This window comes from Procambarus clarkii, chromosome 40 (genome assembly GCF_040958095.1).
Source record: "Procambarus clarkii isolate CNS0578487 chromosome 40, FALCON_Pclarkii_2.0, whole genome shotgun sequence".
In the NCBI taxonomy this organism is placed as follows: Eukaryota; Metazoa; Arthropoda; class Malacostraca; order Decapoda; family Cambaridae; genus Procambarus; species Procambarus clarkii.
Genome location: NC_091189.1, coordinates 7,653,291 through 7,670,103, shown reverse-complemented (window position 1 = coordinate 7,670,103; position 16,813 = coordinate 7,653,291). Strand labels below are relative to the sequence as shown.

The following is a 16,813-nucleotide window of genomic DNA, read 5'->3' as shown; positions in this document are numbered from 1 at the left end:
GTGGAAATCGTTGGCGTTCCTGGGAAACTGGAGCACGTTCCTGCGCACACACATACACACACCTGCACACACACACACCTGCACACACACATACACACACCTGCCTGCTCTTGGTGATGATTAGTGATCCCGTCCAACTGTTGTGGGGAATTCAAGTCACAGAAAAGGTTAATTTAATTGCTAACTCTCTACCATCTGGTAATCTCCTTCCAACTCTGGCATCGATCTCGTTTTTTCCTCTTTCTCTCGCTTTTTCTATTACTCTGCCCCCTCCCATCCCCCCCATCGCCCCCCTTTCCTGGTTCTTCCCCTCCTCTTCCTCTCGTCTCCAGTTTCTTCATTTTTCCACCCTTTTTTCTTCATCAATCTTTCCCCTATTTCCACCCCCCACCTCTACCTCCTTCCTCCACTCCTATTCTCCTTGTTCCCCCCCCCCTTCTTACTCCCCTTCCTCCCTTCCCTCCAACACTTCTTTTCCAAGTTTTCCCTCCCACTTGTCGACCCTGGAAGGTTGCCATTCTCTCTCTTGGGAGAAGGGAACTTGTCAATAGCGTCATCAACGGATTCCAAGAGGTCAAGTAGTCTTGGAAACTCTCTGTCCTGAAGGGGGGGAGTGTTCAGGGGGGAGGAGGGGGGAAAAGGGGGGGAGGAAAGTGGTCAGGGGGGGGGGGAGATGGGCGTTCCCTTCTTCCCACCGGAGGCTGGCGTTGTCTAGGGGGCCCCTGAGGGTGCGATGAACGAGCCAAGGTGAGAAGCCCAACGAGGAATCGATGAGAGGGTGCCAGGGGCATGACCGGGGAGGGAGTGTGCGTGTGAGGGGGCGGTGCCTCCTTCAGGAGAGGCTTTGGGACAGGGATCCCTGGGTTGTGGTGGGAGGGAAGGAACGGGGAAAACAAATGGGAGGGAGGATAATCCTAAAAGAAAGGGAATTAATACAAGCCGACTGTCAAGAAGAAATAAACAGGTAGAGACAGAAGCAGGGGTAGGTAGAGAGAGAGGAAATGGAAGAGATGGGAGGGAGAGGCTATACATGGGACGGTGTAGGGAGAGCTAGTAAGGGGGGAATGGAAAGGAGAAGCTATGGGACAGTATAGGAAAGGAGCACCTAGGTCATAGCCCCACACTAGCTCAGCTGCTCTGTTCCATACGACAAAAGTATCTTAACAGCAATAGTGATGTTCAAGACCAACTTGAACATCAGGGATAGTAGAGAGACGTTTGACAAGTCACCGGCTTCCTGTCCCCCTTTCTCCTCCCTTCGAGGCCAATAGCTAGGGACACTCAGATAAATTTAGGTAATTGCGGTAAATATTAACAAATATCTGATAAATATTGGCAGATACTGGTAAATCTCCGGTAAATATTGGCAGATACTGGTAAATCTCCGGTAAATATGGGTAGATACTGGTAAATCTCCGGTAAATATGGGTAGATACTGGTAAATCTCCGGTAAATATGGGTAGATACTGGTAAATCTCCGGTAAATATTGGTAGATACTGGTAAATCTCCGGTAAATATTGGAAGATACTGGTAAATCTCCGGTAAATATGGGTAGATACTGGTAAATCTCCGGTAAATATGGGTAGATACTGGTAAATCTCCGGTAAATATGGGTAGATACTGGTAAATCTCCGGTAAATATGGGTAGATACTGGTAAATCTCCGGTAAATATTGGTAGATACTGGTAAATCTCCGGTAAATATTAGCAGATACTGGTAAATCTCCAGTAAATATTGGCAGATACTGGTAAATCTCCGGTAAATATTGGCAGATACTGGTAAATCTCCGGTAAATATTGGCAGATACTGGTAAATCTCCAGTAAATATTGGCAGATACTGGTAAATCTCCGGTAAATATTGGCAGATACTGGTAAATCTCCGGTAAATATTGGCAGATACTGGTAAATCTCCGGTAAATATTGGCAGATACTGGTAAATCTCCGGTAAATATTAGCAGATACTGGTAAATCTCCGGTAAATATTGGCAGATACTGGTAAATCTCCGGTAAAAAAAAATCATACCCAGGTAAAGCCAATAACATTAAAATAACAGAACATTAAAATACCAACCGGAACCCCAGAGAGAGAAATTGAGAGGTCTTGAATCGAACCCAATTTCTGGGCCATGAACCACCAAGCATTAACGTGTGTTCCCTGACGAAACCTGTACATCTTTCCTCGATGTACAGATGTACATGGCGCTTAGTCTATATATTTATTAAACACCTTATACGAACTTCGAAACACCGTAACCCGGCATTAATAATGATACAGACACAACCTCAAGGCACCCCGGAGTTCATAAACCATTTAAATGCAGATAAAGCCGCCATGACCGAAGAAAGATGCACAGGTTTCGCAAGTGGCCACGGAAAGCCTTGAAACTGAAATTCATTATGGTGGCGCAATTGAGGGGTGAGATCAGTGCTACTGTGTCAGTTCAGCTTCATCTTCGCAGTCAGAGAGAATCTGTGTCCCCTCAAACTCGAGATAAAAAGGAGAATGAGACATACACACACACACATACACACACACACACACACACACACACACACACACACACACACACGCACGCACACACACACACACACACACACACACACACACACACACACGCACACACACACACGTACACACACACACGCACACACACACACGCACACACACACACACACACACACACACACACTGCGAGGAGGGGAAAGTAATGTACAAACTTGATGAGAAAGAAAGCCACGAAGATAAACAAGATTGCGAGGAGGAGGAAGAATAAGAAAGCTAAATGAACAAACTTGATAAGAATGAGTGTGGGGGGGGGGGAAGAAATAGATAAGACAAATCACGTGAATAGTATTGACAAAAAAAAGTTATCAAGGAAAGTAAAGGCTGTCAATAAAATAATGATTAATTAAAATAAAATAATAGGTGGTTAATAAAAAATACAAACCGGAAATTGAAGGAAAATGGGGAACACCTATAATGGGAAAACGACTTGATAATGAGTACAGAAACACCAAGACTAGGCCTACTGGTGCACAGGAGGCAGGAACTAGGTTAACTAGCAATTCGAGGTAGAAAAAACTACATCAGGCCTACGATGTGTGAAAACAGCAGTACGGCCAACTGATCCATGAGATACAGAGGATTTCAGAAGACTTTTGATGTATATTTTAGTACAATAGCCTTTAACCACATTAACGTGATGTGTCAATGGGAACGTGTGCGTGGGAACACCCTCCGCATGGGTTCGAGCCTCTCATCAGGGCTCCAACGGATTTTCACAATAGCCTTTTTTGATGTCCAATCGTTTCTTCAGCTCCTTGAAGGAAAGCCCTAGCGAACAAGTTTATAAACAGCGCTCAACTAGGGCGAGAGCCTTCTCTATTGATCCCTGTTTGGAAGAAGAAATGTGAAGAAAGAGTGGGAAGAGGAGAGAGGAGATAGACTGGGAGAGGAGAAATGAGGTAGACAGGGTGAAGAGAGGTATGAGGGAAAACAAGAGGACGAGCAGGAGAGACTGCTGTTGTGTAGTGTTAAACGGAGGCGATAGCTTCTTGATCGAGAAGTCTTTGTGGAGATCAAGGCACTGATGAGAGGATCTCCAGGGGATGTGACCAGGAGGCCGGAAACCACAGCATGGAGAAGCTAAATTATTTTACTGATACCAAGCAATATAAAATGTATACAAAAAGAAATAAATATACCTAAGAGCTAAACGACGAGTGAGGAATGTGAAATAGAGCCTATGTTATAATTAAATATATATTTCAAATGTTTCCTACTCTGCCTACTTTGAAATGTACGGTGAGAGGATGCACAGTTTACTGTGTGTCCTCAGGAGAACTGTGCTGAAACTTCAGCTTTATCTTTCAGTGCTTCAGTTCTTTTTATTCTCTATGCGCAAGTAAAAACGCATACGCAGCAAATAATGTAGGCCTAAGATATAAATATTTGGAAGGCCGACTCATAGGTCTATGTGCAGCTACGTTCTCCTGTTTTATGTGGGGACAATCTTAATGTGTGGCCAATGTTGATAGATAAGACTGAAATAATTGACAATTAACACTGGAATAATTCATAGTTAACACTGGTATAATTGACAATTAACACTGGAATAACTCATAGTTAACACTGGTATAATTGACAATTAACACTGGAATAATTCATAGTTAACACTGGTATAATTGACAATTAACACTGGAATAATTCATAGTTAACACTGGTATAATTGACAATTAACACTGGAATAATTCATAGTTAACACTGGTATAATTGACAATTAACACTGGAATAATTGACAATTAACACTAAAATAATTAATAGTTAACACTGGAATAATTGACAATTAACACTGGAATAATTGACAATTAACACTGGAATAATTGATAGTTAACACGTGAATAATTGACAATTAACACTGAAAAAAATGATAGTTAAGACTGGGATAATGAATGATTAAGATTGGAATATCAACGCCTTTATCATATAAAAAAAATCAAGAGTTTGTGTAAAATTTGCCACGTTTCCTGTCCCTAGCCATTTGAACAAGTGTAAAAATAAGCAAATGTAGTTAAATGAGGAAGTCAATATAGATGTTGAATTTAAAATTAATATCCACACATTCAGTAAACCAGTGACTACAAACATTAGATAAGTTAAATAAAAGTTATATGACTTGGGTGTGAAGCACAAATTCCCCTTTGAGTTTGGCATCAGGATGCTGCTTCTGGAATCTTTCCTTATTAAGACTACTTAATAGCTAGGTCGATAGAGCTTCGATCGCCTCACACACGTGGGGTTCGCGGTTCGAATCTCCTAGAGCTCAGGTGAATGGAATTAGATAACAAAACGAGGTTGAATGACGGTATAATGATTGCATTTCAAGATGACTCGAGAAACTAAACTTTTCGAGCGCTAAAACAGCTTTACAGATTTTACTGATTATAGGAAAAAGTCTAATATTGGAATGGAAAGTTTTGTAATCGACAAAATTTGCCATTTTAAGTTGGTTGATAGGCAAAGGAGGAAAAATCAGAGCGAATAAAATGAGAGATAAATAGGTAAACAGAGAGAGACTGAGAGAGAGAGAGAGAGAGAGAGAGAGAGAGAGAGAGAGAGAGAGAGAGAGAGAGAGAGACATAGCAAGATAAATAAAGAGAAATAGAGTAAGAGACATCAATTAAGTGAACAAAAGAAATATTGTTTACCAGATTACTTATATTACTTCAGTATGACGATCATCTATACATCTGTATAAGAGACTGTCGGTCGGTCTGTCGGTCGGTCTGTCGGTCGGTCTGTCGGTCTGTCCGAGGCTGGAGGCCAGAGAGCCTCTCGGTTAGCCTCAAGCATATTACCATCATGACTTGTGATTGTATGACGAGTGTCGTGAGGATGTTTTGGGGGTTGACCACCACCCCATGCCCCTCCTTATGTAGGAGTGGCTCCAATTGCGACAACCAGTGACTTCTTTGGAAGTCTGAAATATGGAGTTTGATTGTCTTTATTTTTTTGCAGCTGTTGTCGACGTTCCATCAACATTGATACTTAACATTGATACTTAACATTGATACTTGCCATTAATACCTAATAGCAAGCTCATTTTAATATTATTATTAAAATGTTATTATAATACCAATATCAATATTATATTATTGATATTATATATTAATGTAATATTAACATTAACTGTTGATGTTAATATTAGTACTTAATATTAATTAGCTTCACCACGAATGGTATTAAACTGGACGGTAGTTAGAATTGGCACTGCCATAGCGAGCCTCGATCCTCCACCACACCAACAGCGTCACATTTAATGGACGCATTAGAGTAGTTAGAGATTTATTGAAGTCTTTTTTTAAGGTGCAAACAACAGTCGCATCAGAGCCAAATGGCCTATGCTCTTTTATAGTTTAATACCCAAGCACTTGGACTGATCGGTGCAGCGTCGCTTACTGCAGGTCGGCGCTCGATCCCCCGAGCCTCCAAGTGGTCGAGCATCATCCTCTCCCTGAACCTTGGTCCTTATATCCCGATCATGGCTACAGGCGACCTGGCTTAACGCCTCCTCATCATTACCTTATCTTTTTAGCTTTCATGTTAAGGGAACCCTTAATTTAAGCATCTTAAGGCCTAGTGGGAACGGCTGGGTGTAACTAATAACTAGTACTAACTAATAACTAACTAATAACTATAACTAATAACTAGGGGTACTTTCATGGGAGGTACCATGAAGAGATCAATAAACCTTCACTCAGCCTTAATTACTGTGGTGTAATGGAATATACATTAACAAAAACACCTGTTCAAAATTCACCTCACTTTCCAAAGCCATAAATAAGTAATAAGGTTGTGATGGATGGAGTTAAAATACAAGGGAGGATAATTGGAGTAGCTTACGGGCTATTCATGCCCGTGCCATCTTTTGGGTGGCTTAATCTTCATCAATCAATCAATTGGAGTAGATTGCGCAGTGGTGAATGTAACTATGTAAAGGATGGTGAATAAAGCATGTAAGGGGAGATACGAAGGGAAGAGGTAAAGTGTAGAGAAATAAGGGAGAGACGAGGAGATAAAAGGAGAGAAAGGTAGAAAGAGAAAGTATAAATGAGAGAACATTAACAAAAAGGTAGGTTATAAAAGGGGGAACTATGAGAAGAAAGCACTAAGTATATAATAAATGAGTATATATAATAAATGTATTCTGTGCCAATGGGACCTTTGGCGCAGAATCTGGAAATACACGTAAAAAACATTCGATGATTTATGCACACTTCAACATTTCTATAGTGTTGAAATGTCAAATGTTGATATGAAATAAATGAAAACTATTAAGATATTTCCCAAGTTCAGCATTTCCAATAAAATATGTATCTAATTTTTATCAAATCTAAATATGTATATAATTTTTTATTTATTATATATATATATATATATATATATATATATATATATATATATATATATATATATATATATATATATATGGCACAGGAGCAGGGCTGTAACTGCTCCGGTATCATAGTTCAATATTATATTGATGCTCCTTTCCATTGAAACGTTAGTGAATAGACTTTCAACGTCAAGGGAAGCCACGATCCCACGGGGTTCTTTCAGCTACGAGCCGTAAGCAGGAAAATGCGACACCGCCACACTCCTGGTCTCCTCAGACTCCTGGTCTCCTCACACTCCTGGTTTCCTCACACTCCTGGTCTCCTCACACTCCTGGTCTCCTCACACTCCTGGTTTCCTCACACTCCTGGTCTCCTCACACTCCTGGTTTCCTCACACTCCTGGTCTCCTCACACTCCTGATCTCCTCACACTCTCGGTCTTCTCAGACTCTTGGTCTCCTCACACTCCTGGTCTCCTCACACTCTTGGTCTCCTCACACTCCTGGTCTCCTCACACTCCTGGTCTCCTCAGACCTCAATTACTCAAAGCGGCTAAGGACTTGCGTAATAACACTTAACATAATAGTGAGAAAGACATATAAGCCGGCCATATACGTATTACTTAACCACAGTGTCTATTTTGAGCCAGACCATCACCAGAGAAGTCTTAACAAACAACACAGAAATCATCGATAGATACAGCGATAGCAGGAGGCTCGACATTTGCGAAGCACTACACATCAAGAAGTTAACACCAGCAATCAACGTCCAATTAATGCACAAGTATATTCTACCCACTTCAAGACTCTGAACCAATATAGAAGCATCAAGAAATATGGGCCAATAGGCCCTTTGTAGTTACTTCCATTCTTCCCTTTGATTTACCCAATTTATACCCATTGCACCGTGTTCTGTCTTGTGTTGAAAGTTTGTTCTATCTTGTGTTGAAAGTTTTGTTCACCTCATCCAAAACTGTTGTAACATATCACCTCACCCAAATGCGGGCATATAATATGAAAGCTGTTTAAATGATAGCATAGTAGAACTCTGTTTAGTGTTTGCAGGTTATAGTTGTGTGTGTGTAAACTAAAGTCTTTGAAAATGTAATAAGTTATTACGAAACGCGTTCAAGTGTCGCGTCAGACTAGAAATAAAAATGAATTTTGGAGAATTGATTTTTAAATTACCATCGACAGTGAAAAGAAACTTAAGAAATATTGAGAAAATTCGTGTGAGAATTATTACTCTTACTTTTTTGGTCATATTTAATAATATATATATATATATATATATATATATATATATATATATATATATATATATATATATATATATATATATATATATATATATATATATATATATATATTATAAAAAACTCGCTCGCTTGAGGTTAGCCAATCAAGTGAGCCTTGATGGCCTATCAAAGCCGGGCGTTGAATGGCCAAACTTATGACATCATTAACCAGGAGATGAAGTACTCTCTAGTGTTGGGTGATGGTGAAGATAGGCGGACTATGTTTACCTTGGACCAGGGAAATAGTAAGCGTACAGGCAAATGTGACGGTGTGCCTTCTTCTACAAGGAATAGTAGGAATAATAGTACTTACAGATGCTGTAGTACTAAAAATAGTATTAGTAGTAGTCGTAGTAAAAGTAGTAATAGTATTAGTAGTAGTAGTAGTAGTAAAAGTAGTAATAGTGGTAGTAGAAGGAGTAGTTGTAGTAGAGTAATAGTAGCAAATGCAACAACATGGATATTAATATATCTGATTTTCGTTGTACTAGTATTGAAAACTTTGCACTGTTAGGGTCTATATAAATCCCCAAAGTCATTCTGTATTATGTCTCTCTATATACAGTCATTCAAAATAAATTTTTCATCTATATAAAAGTCATATTGAACCCTAGTCATTCTGCATCTATATAAAAGTCATATTGAACCCTAGTCATTCTGCATCTATAAAAGTCATATTGAACCCTAGTCATTCTGAATCTATATAAAAGTCTTTCCTCTAGTGTGGTGAGGCCTGAGCCGGGTCCTCCAGCACTCCACCTCCTTGACACAGCGTATTTCTACCTATAAAAACTCATATTTAAAATATTGCTACTTAGAAGTATTCGTGTGCCATATTTTGAAATTAGTATGCATATATTCGCTTCGAAATAAAATATCTGTGACATTATGTAGAAATACAAATCGACATCTTTGGAAAATGCACACATGCTGTGGCTACACAACTTACCGCTCATGTAAAAATATAAAAGTCGGTTAATTACTGATAGGTCAGAGCGCTAGTGACAATATAACGCCAGTAAACACCATGACGTCCGCTATCGGATTCCGCTAAGCACCTTCGCACAGGACTTGACCATATGCAGGCGATGAGTCACAATAACGTGGCTGAAGTATGTTGACCAGACCACACACTAGAAGTTGAAGGGACGACGACGTTTCGGTCCGTCCTGGACCATTCTCTAGTCGATCGACTTGAGAATGGTCCAGGACGGACCGAAACGTCGTCGTCCCTTCAACTTCTAGTGTGTGGTCTGGTCAACAAAACACTTGACCATAGTTAAGACGCGTTGCTCTTGGTGAACTGTCCGGTTCATCGTACTGCACTTGAAGGACTGACGTACTATATAGCCTCCTGTTTGCTATCCGAAACTCGCTAAGACGACACAGTGCAAGGAAGACGCATCTGCGTACTCCTGTTTCCCGCTTGTGTGTGAAGCAGATCATTGTGGGGGGCAAAGGGAGATTCCCTGTCCTATTGCCTCGCTGAAACTGGCAAGCCAATGAGCTACAACGGTGACACGATACCGCGGCGCTAAGAAACTCACTTCTCACTATCACTGTCTGTTGTGTAACTTGTTCCCCCTTGCTAGTGTGTGGGTTAAGAGGGGGAAATGGTGGGGACTGTGGGTGTGGGGAGAATGGTACTTGGTGGGTGTGGGGAGAGTGAGTGGGGGGTGTGGGGAGAGAAGAATACATCTGTACAAGCCTGCCGTTCTGTAAACATTATCGACGGGATGAGATTGGAAGAAACCCATCCAGATAAGAAATGAGGGTGGTCAGTGGGTGAGGGAGGGATAGGGGGGGCTCGGGCTATAACAAATACTATCCATTTACAAGACCAAGAAGAGGATATTGAGCACTACAACGTGTCATCCCCCAAAATGATAGTACTTATACCAACTATTGGTCAAACGTACACAAAATGGATTGTTACACCCAAAGAAGGTTCATGTTTCGTTGTAATGTTGTACAACAACTCTGATGTTGTAGAGGCCATGAGAAAGAAGGCAATAATCAAACGAAAACATATCTAGGCCTTACACACAGAGATCACACTAACGTAATGAATCAAATGAACAAGTCCACAAGGGCCGTGACGAGGATTCGAACCTGCGTCCGGGAGGCCTAATCTATCCTATATCTAGACCTAGTATAGCACATATAGCTACTAAATTAGGCCTAAGATGCCATATATTAGGCATACGATTGTTTGAATAGGCCTATGACAGGTTAGGTTAGGTAGGACAACGAAAGTCTTTGGGTACAGCAACTCATTTTCGAACGTTCGAGCAGTAGATGGCATACGCACTACCATTGTGGGAGAATTGGCGGGAACAATGGTCTAATAGAGGATCGCGGGCCTCTGGGAAAACGCACTAAAGATGTAATGGTCCCAGAAGAGCAGGGAGAATCGGATCTCCCAGAGTAAAGGGGATTCAACACACTTGTCGTGGGATTCAGATCGTTTATGTACCTCTACGCAGCGATTTAAGGGTACCGGTAGTAGAGTCGGGTTCGTTCTCGACTCAAAATCTAGAATTCGGGTTCGAATCCCGGGCGGGACAGAAATGGTTGGGTGCATTTCCTCTTACCTAACGGGGTGAGAATAGGTTGAGCTACCTCAACCCTTTGTGTGCATTTATACCTCAATAAACTTATTTCAATTCAAATGCCCCTGTTCACCTAGCAGTACTTAGGTACTCAGCAGGTAGTCAGCATGTTGTGTGGGTTGCATCTTGGGCAGGGTCAGTAATTCGACCTTGGTGAGAGGTAGGAAACTCGATATAAGCCTATCATGTATGAATACACTCTGGCTGCCTGTCCCCCTGACACAATGAATTATTATTTTAATTATTTCCGTATAATTCATCTGCTCCTTTGTTTTAGACAGTGGCGCATCAGCACACCGGAAGCGCGCGCTCAGAGCCAGAGAGCTCTAGCTCTCTGAGCCAGAGCTCAGAGTTTCTGAGCGCGCTCAGAAACTCCGCGCTCAGAGTTTTTCTGGCTCAGAAAAACAAATAAACAAGACTAGTTTTTGTTAATTTTTAACGTTTAATTTTTAAAGTTTATTTTTTTTAGTTAATTTTTAAAATTTTAATTTTAATTTTTAAAATAATTTAATTTAATTCAAAATATATCAAAATTAGGATATTGAAGTGTACAGGTTGGGAGAGTAAAGAGTCGCAATAATGCGTGGAATAAAACAAAACAAAACCAAATACAAGCCAGTAAGGGAACAACAGAATGTGAGACAATACCAATGGGAACTGAAGTAGAAAAGGAAAAATAGGAAATAGGAAGGCAATTTTAAATTGGCAGAGGATCAACAGACTATGATTAAGGACCCAATGATCTTGCACTCTGACCAGTCCATTTATCTGATTAGTTAATTATCTAATAGGTAAACCCTTGCAATACAGATGATATTGCAACTCTTAAACGTTCAATTCACTGACAGAAACCGATCCTACTAATGAAAACTTTCTCAATCAAACTTTTATTGCCTTGAAAAGCAAATGGTCTCAAATAATTTTGCGAATGTTTTCTATTTTCTGAAATAAGATAAATGTGTATATGAACTTTTTTCTAAATCATATTTTTTTATAACAGGATGTAATGACTGGGGATGAATTTTAGCTCTTTGTTGACCAGACCACACACTAGAAGGTGAAGGGACGACGACGTTTCGATCCGTCTTGGACCATTCTGAAGTCGATTTAACTCTTTGTTTTGGGAATTACATATCATGGGATCAGAGAAGCCATGGGTTCGGATCAAAGGGAAACTGTCTTAAGTTACATAGATCATCTCATGAAATTTGACAGTTTCTTATCAAATCAATTGCAAATATTCAATAGATCTGGCAGAGGCAACGTAAATTATTTGTCTCACATTGTATGTCACGAATTTATTAGTTTATTGTGAAGCGAAGTCAGGAAATGTTTACATTCAGAAGTTCAAGAAGTTTTATAGTTTTAGATAATTGTAGATTCGATTCCCGATGTGACTCACATGGACCAGTTAACTAATCATGTTTTTTTTTTTGACAAATGAGTAGATGTCAAGGAAATATTTTTTTCTCTACAAATCAGAAATCGTGACCAGAGAACTTTTATCAAATATATTCAAGAAGAAAAGGTCTGTAATGCTGTTAATATGTATAGGTTATTAGTTAACAGACTGCAATCTACATTTTCTTATGTAGAAACTATTAACAAAAAATCTGACAATACCTGTTTGTAATGCTAACGTTGAGCGTACATTTTCTGCACTTAATCTGTTCGAAAACTCTTTACGAAGTTCATTACGTTAATTGCAACTAAGTGATTTGCCAGTTATGTTTATATAGAACGATGTCGTTGAGTCATTAGGTTATGAGTATTAATAATTTTGCTAAACTTAAAGTGAGAAAAGTTAAAATTCTTTATGAATATTTTACGTAAATACGTATACCAAGTTACTAAGACATTGCATATATTTCAAAAGAAAAACCTAGTGTATATATATGTGTGTTTATTATTTAAAATTTATTGATACAACAAGGAATGTAAAATTGTATTTTATTTCATATAACACGAGTGTGTGATTTCTATTTTCATGGGCTTTTGTTTAGTTGAAAAATAATATGTGTTGTATTCACCCAACCACTTGAACTGGACAGTAGAGCTTCATGCAGGTCGGCGTTCAATCCCCGACCGTCTAAGTGGTTGGGCACCATTTCTTTCCCCCCATCCCATCCCAAATCCGTATCCTGACCCCTTCCACGTGCTGTATAGTCGTGATGGCTTGGCGCTCTCTCTCTTGATTGTTCCCTTTCTTTCTCAGTTCGTAGATTTTAGTTTAACATCCATTAGAAATTATTATTTAAAATTAGATGGAGAGGGAGAAGGGGGCCCTCTAGAGTCAAGAGGCTCTTGGGGGGCCCCAACTGCTTAATCAGTCACTAATCTTGGACAGACTTCCTTATCGTTACAACTGATAATACAATAGCCGCTCGTGCGACACGATAACCGTGACTTACATTAGCCATTGGCTTAAGACTTCCGTTACGATAAACGCATTTTAGAAATGTGTTAAGATAATTACATCTTACTCGTGCGTTAAGATAACCGCAATTTAGACTTTCGGTATAGTGATCGCTCTTTGTTGGTTGGTTAGTGTAAAGATGGGTTAATCCATCCCATTTGTCGCTCTACCCATCCCGTCTGCGTGCCCACCTGGCTCGCGTGGCACCCAACCTACCCCCATCAACCCATCCCATCGGACGCCCAACTCTGAAGCCTCTTCCGGCCACCCATCCACCTCACCTGACGTGTGACCTTCATGTGACGACTCCATCCCTTCAGGTGCCTTTTCCATCTTATCTGGCGGCCTCACCCACATCATCTACCATCCGACCCATTCCATAAGGTGTCCAAGCAGCCAGCGCCTCACTCAACCCCCCCTTCCTTTTGTATCAGACCCATTCCATCTCCTGCCCTACCCGTCCCTCTAGGCTCCATCCCATCTGATGCCGGGATGGCTTCCTGAAATGACTGTAAATTTACAGATAAACATTGCCACTGAGACGTGATTTTAACCCAAGTTCTATACACCATAGAGGCCAAAAGCCCACTCATTTCATTCAGCCTAGTGTATCAATCAATCACGGTCGAGGGGAAGGGACGAGACTGGCAGGTGCATCCACCAGAGTTTGATATATGTCATAAGGTTTATAAAGCAATATATCGCCCGGATTGTTTAAGGGGAATTATGTGGCTGACATTGCCATTCTGTTTTGTTTTTTCCCACCCCTTTATCTTTTGAATTTTACGCGTCACAGAATATAAAGTTGTTATCTTTTTTATATCTGTTTGTAATGTTTTTTTTTTCAGAGTAACCATTAATGCATTAGTGATTTTCAGAGGGACTCAGCTGTAGTGTTATGTTCTTGCGTTGAGTGCTTCCAGAGTGCATACAGATTATATGTAATGTTAATGACAGTTCGACGCACGGGAAGATGATGTACTGGGATGTCTCTCCAGTACATCACAGTATTCAAGAAAATGACAAGGATGTTAAACTTATACTTAGCTGCACTGTTAAAAATTAAACCAGTTAATAAACATGTTTGTGTGTGTGTGTGAGGATTTCTAACTTAGTCAGGGATCACTCGTGAACCCATTTCCTTGTTCCAGTTGTAAAGATCATTCTTCAGGATCATCCGAATGAGAATTGAACCCTCCAGAAAGTAATCGAATCCATTATTGTTCAATATGTTTTATTCGAATCCCAGATTTGTTTTCTGTTTTTGTTTCTATATTTTATCATTGGCTCTGTACCGTTTTCATTGTACCTAAATTTCCCCCAAAAGTAACTTTGTCAAAAGTGGCATTTGATATACATATATATTTCCCCCAGCTGGGTACATATTTCCCCGTCAAGCGATATTGAACATTTAAAAAAAAAAATATATATATATGTACATCACGCCATTTTCCCCACACACTCCAGAATCATATGTTTCAAAGTTTATTATTAAACAAGTCAGAAGGTTAGGTTCATTATACAACAATCATAGTCAAAAATTTTCACCATTCACCATAGTGAAATGTTCATTAACCACCATAGTAAAATATTTCTTTACTCACCAGCTATAATAAAATGAACAACCGTAAAACATTTCGTTGAATGTTCAATTAGTTGGTAAAAATGTCAGGCGACAGTGATGGAATTCTTTCTACGACGCCCTAATTGTTAAGGTAAAGTTTTAATTAACCCACCGTGGCTTTCCATTGTCTTCCCCCGGGGTAATTAAAACACGGGCACCCTTGCAACAACACGGGGCAGGGTGTTGCAAAGGGGTGCCCGTGTTGCAAAGGTGCCCGTATTGCGGCTGATGTTGTAGCAGTGTTTCAAATATAAATAAGGCAGGGGACACACTATTGTATTTTGCATTGTTGCCAAAAGCCTTTGCATAATATGCTGCGTCATTTACAGAATGACCCATTGTGGCTCATTCTGACGTCACTTCAGTTGTAGAGCTGAACGACTCTTTTCAGATAAAGCTGAGCGGTGTGAGTTATTCATCCTGCCGTGATGGGAAAATATAGAGTTGCTGAAGAGTTCTCTGTGGCCAGTATAGAGTCAGTGATTTAATTGTAAACAGGAGGCCTGGTCGACGACCGGGCCGCGGGGGACGCTAAGCCCCGGAAGCACCTCAAGGTAAGGAGCGCTGAGATAGCTGAAGACAAGACAGTAATTACCAGTACACACTTACCTGGGGTCAGCACGGTGCTGTGGGGCGGAATGAAGCCTTCCTCTTTAGCGTTTGTGATATATCCTCTCTCTCGTCTGTCGCACTTCTCTTAATTTCATCCCCCTCTCTTGTCTCTCTTTAAACCTCTTGCTCACTATTGTTTTGGCCTCCTTCAGCGGGAGGCTGGGTCTCACTAGTCACTTGTTGTTACTACACACCTGGTTACCTAGTCATGTGACGCCACTACACACCTGGTTCAGTAGTCACGTGACGCCACTACACACCTGGTTTACTCGTCACGTGACGCCACTACACACCTGGTTCAGTAGTCACGTGACGCCACTACACACCTGGTTTACTCGTCACGTGACGCCACTACACACCTGGTTCAGTAGTCACGTGACGCCACTACACACCTGGTTCACTTGTCACTTGTCACCACCAGTACACACCTGGTTCACTAGTCACGTGACGCCACTACACACCTGGGGTCACTTGTCACCACCAGTACACACCTGATGTGACTAATTAGGTGACGCCACTCACCTGAGGCTCTCATCAGTGTTAAGAGGTCTCCACACTACCACACTTCCGGGGTCTTGCAAGAGTAGAGTGTGGTCTTGGAGCCCCCTTATGTTTAAGGCATTTTTCTTATACTTCCCTAGAAGAGGACACTGGTACATTAGCACCGGGAATCGAATATTTGGAACACGGTATATTTACACTTTAATTTGCTTTGTGCTTTCAAAACTAGGTTTGTCGCGTGTCAGAATTCGAGAATTTCAAGTTTATTTGATGAGATGAATGATCGCCCAGTGATTTATAAATAGATGTGAGATGAAATAGATCACGTTTAGGTCTGTTGTTGGTCTTAATTCACTTGATTTTGGTCATGTTTTGTATTCCTTTTGGCGGTAACAGTAGAGCTAAGTAGTGTGACCTTCAGAGACATCCTAGAAGTGTGACCCCGCTCAAGTTGAGTTGCCCAATATATTCGCCGTCGTGTGTATGAACGAGGGTATATTAACTACACTTTTGAGTTTACCCATACGAGTGGTGAAGCCGATAGGTTTACGTGGCTACTCGACTTCGCCCCTCAGATAAATGCAATGTTGTGAGATTTGTGGATGGAAGAAGAAGACTCATTGATCTACACGAGAAATAAAAGGGAGATGACGCTACGAATCAGAAGAAGAGAAGGTGTTTGGAGTTGATATAGTTCCAGAGTAGAACTTCACATTCCTGGAGAAGGGAACTAGAGGGGATATGATCACGACATTAAAGGGATCTCAAGGTCACCGACAGCAACAACACGGAGAGGTGTTGTAAACATGCAAGGAGAGGCGCTGTAAACATGGTAGAAGAGGCGCTGTAAACAT

The 16,813-nt window shown here is 40.7% G+C and overlaps 1 long non-coding RNA gene across 1 annotated transcript in view; it reads right to left on the bottom strand.

Moving 5' to 3' along the window:
* LOC138372919 (uncharacterized) overlaps positions 1-16,813 on the bottom strand; it is a 404,620-nt gene that overhangs the window by 369,599 nt on the left and 18,208 nt on the right. Inside the window, exon 2 of the long non-coding RNA XR_011230974.1 lies at positions 15,456-16,095. This is a non-coding gene — a long non-coding RNA (uncharacterized lncRNA). The remainder of the gene's footprint in view (positions 1-15,455; positions 16,096-16,813) is intronic.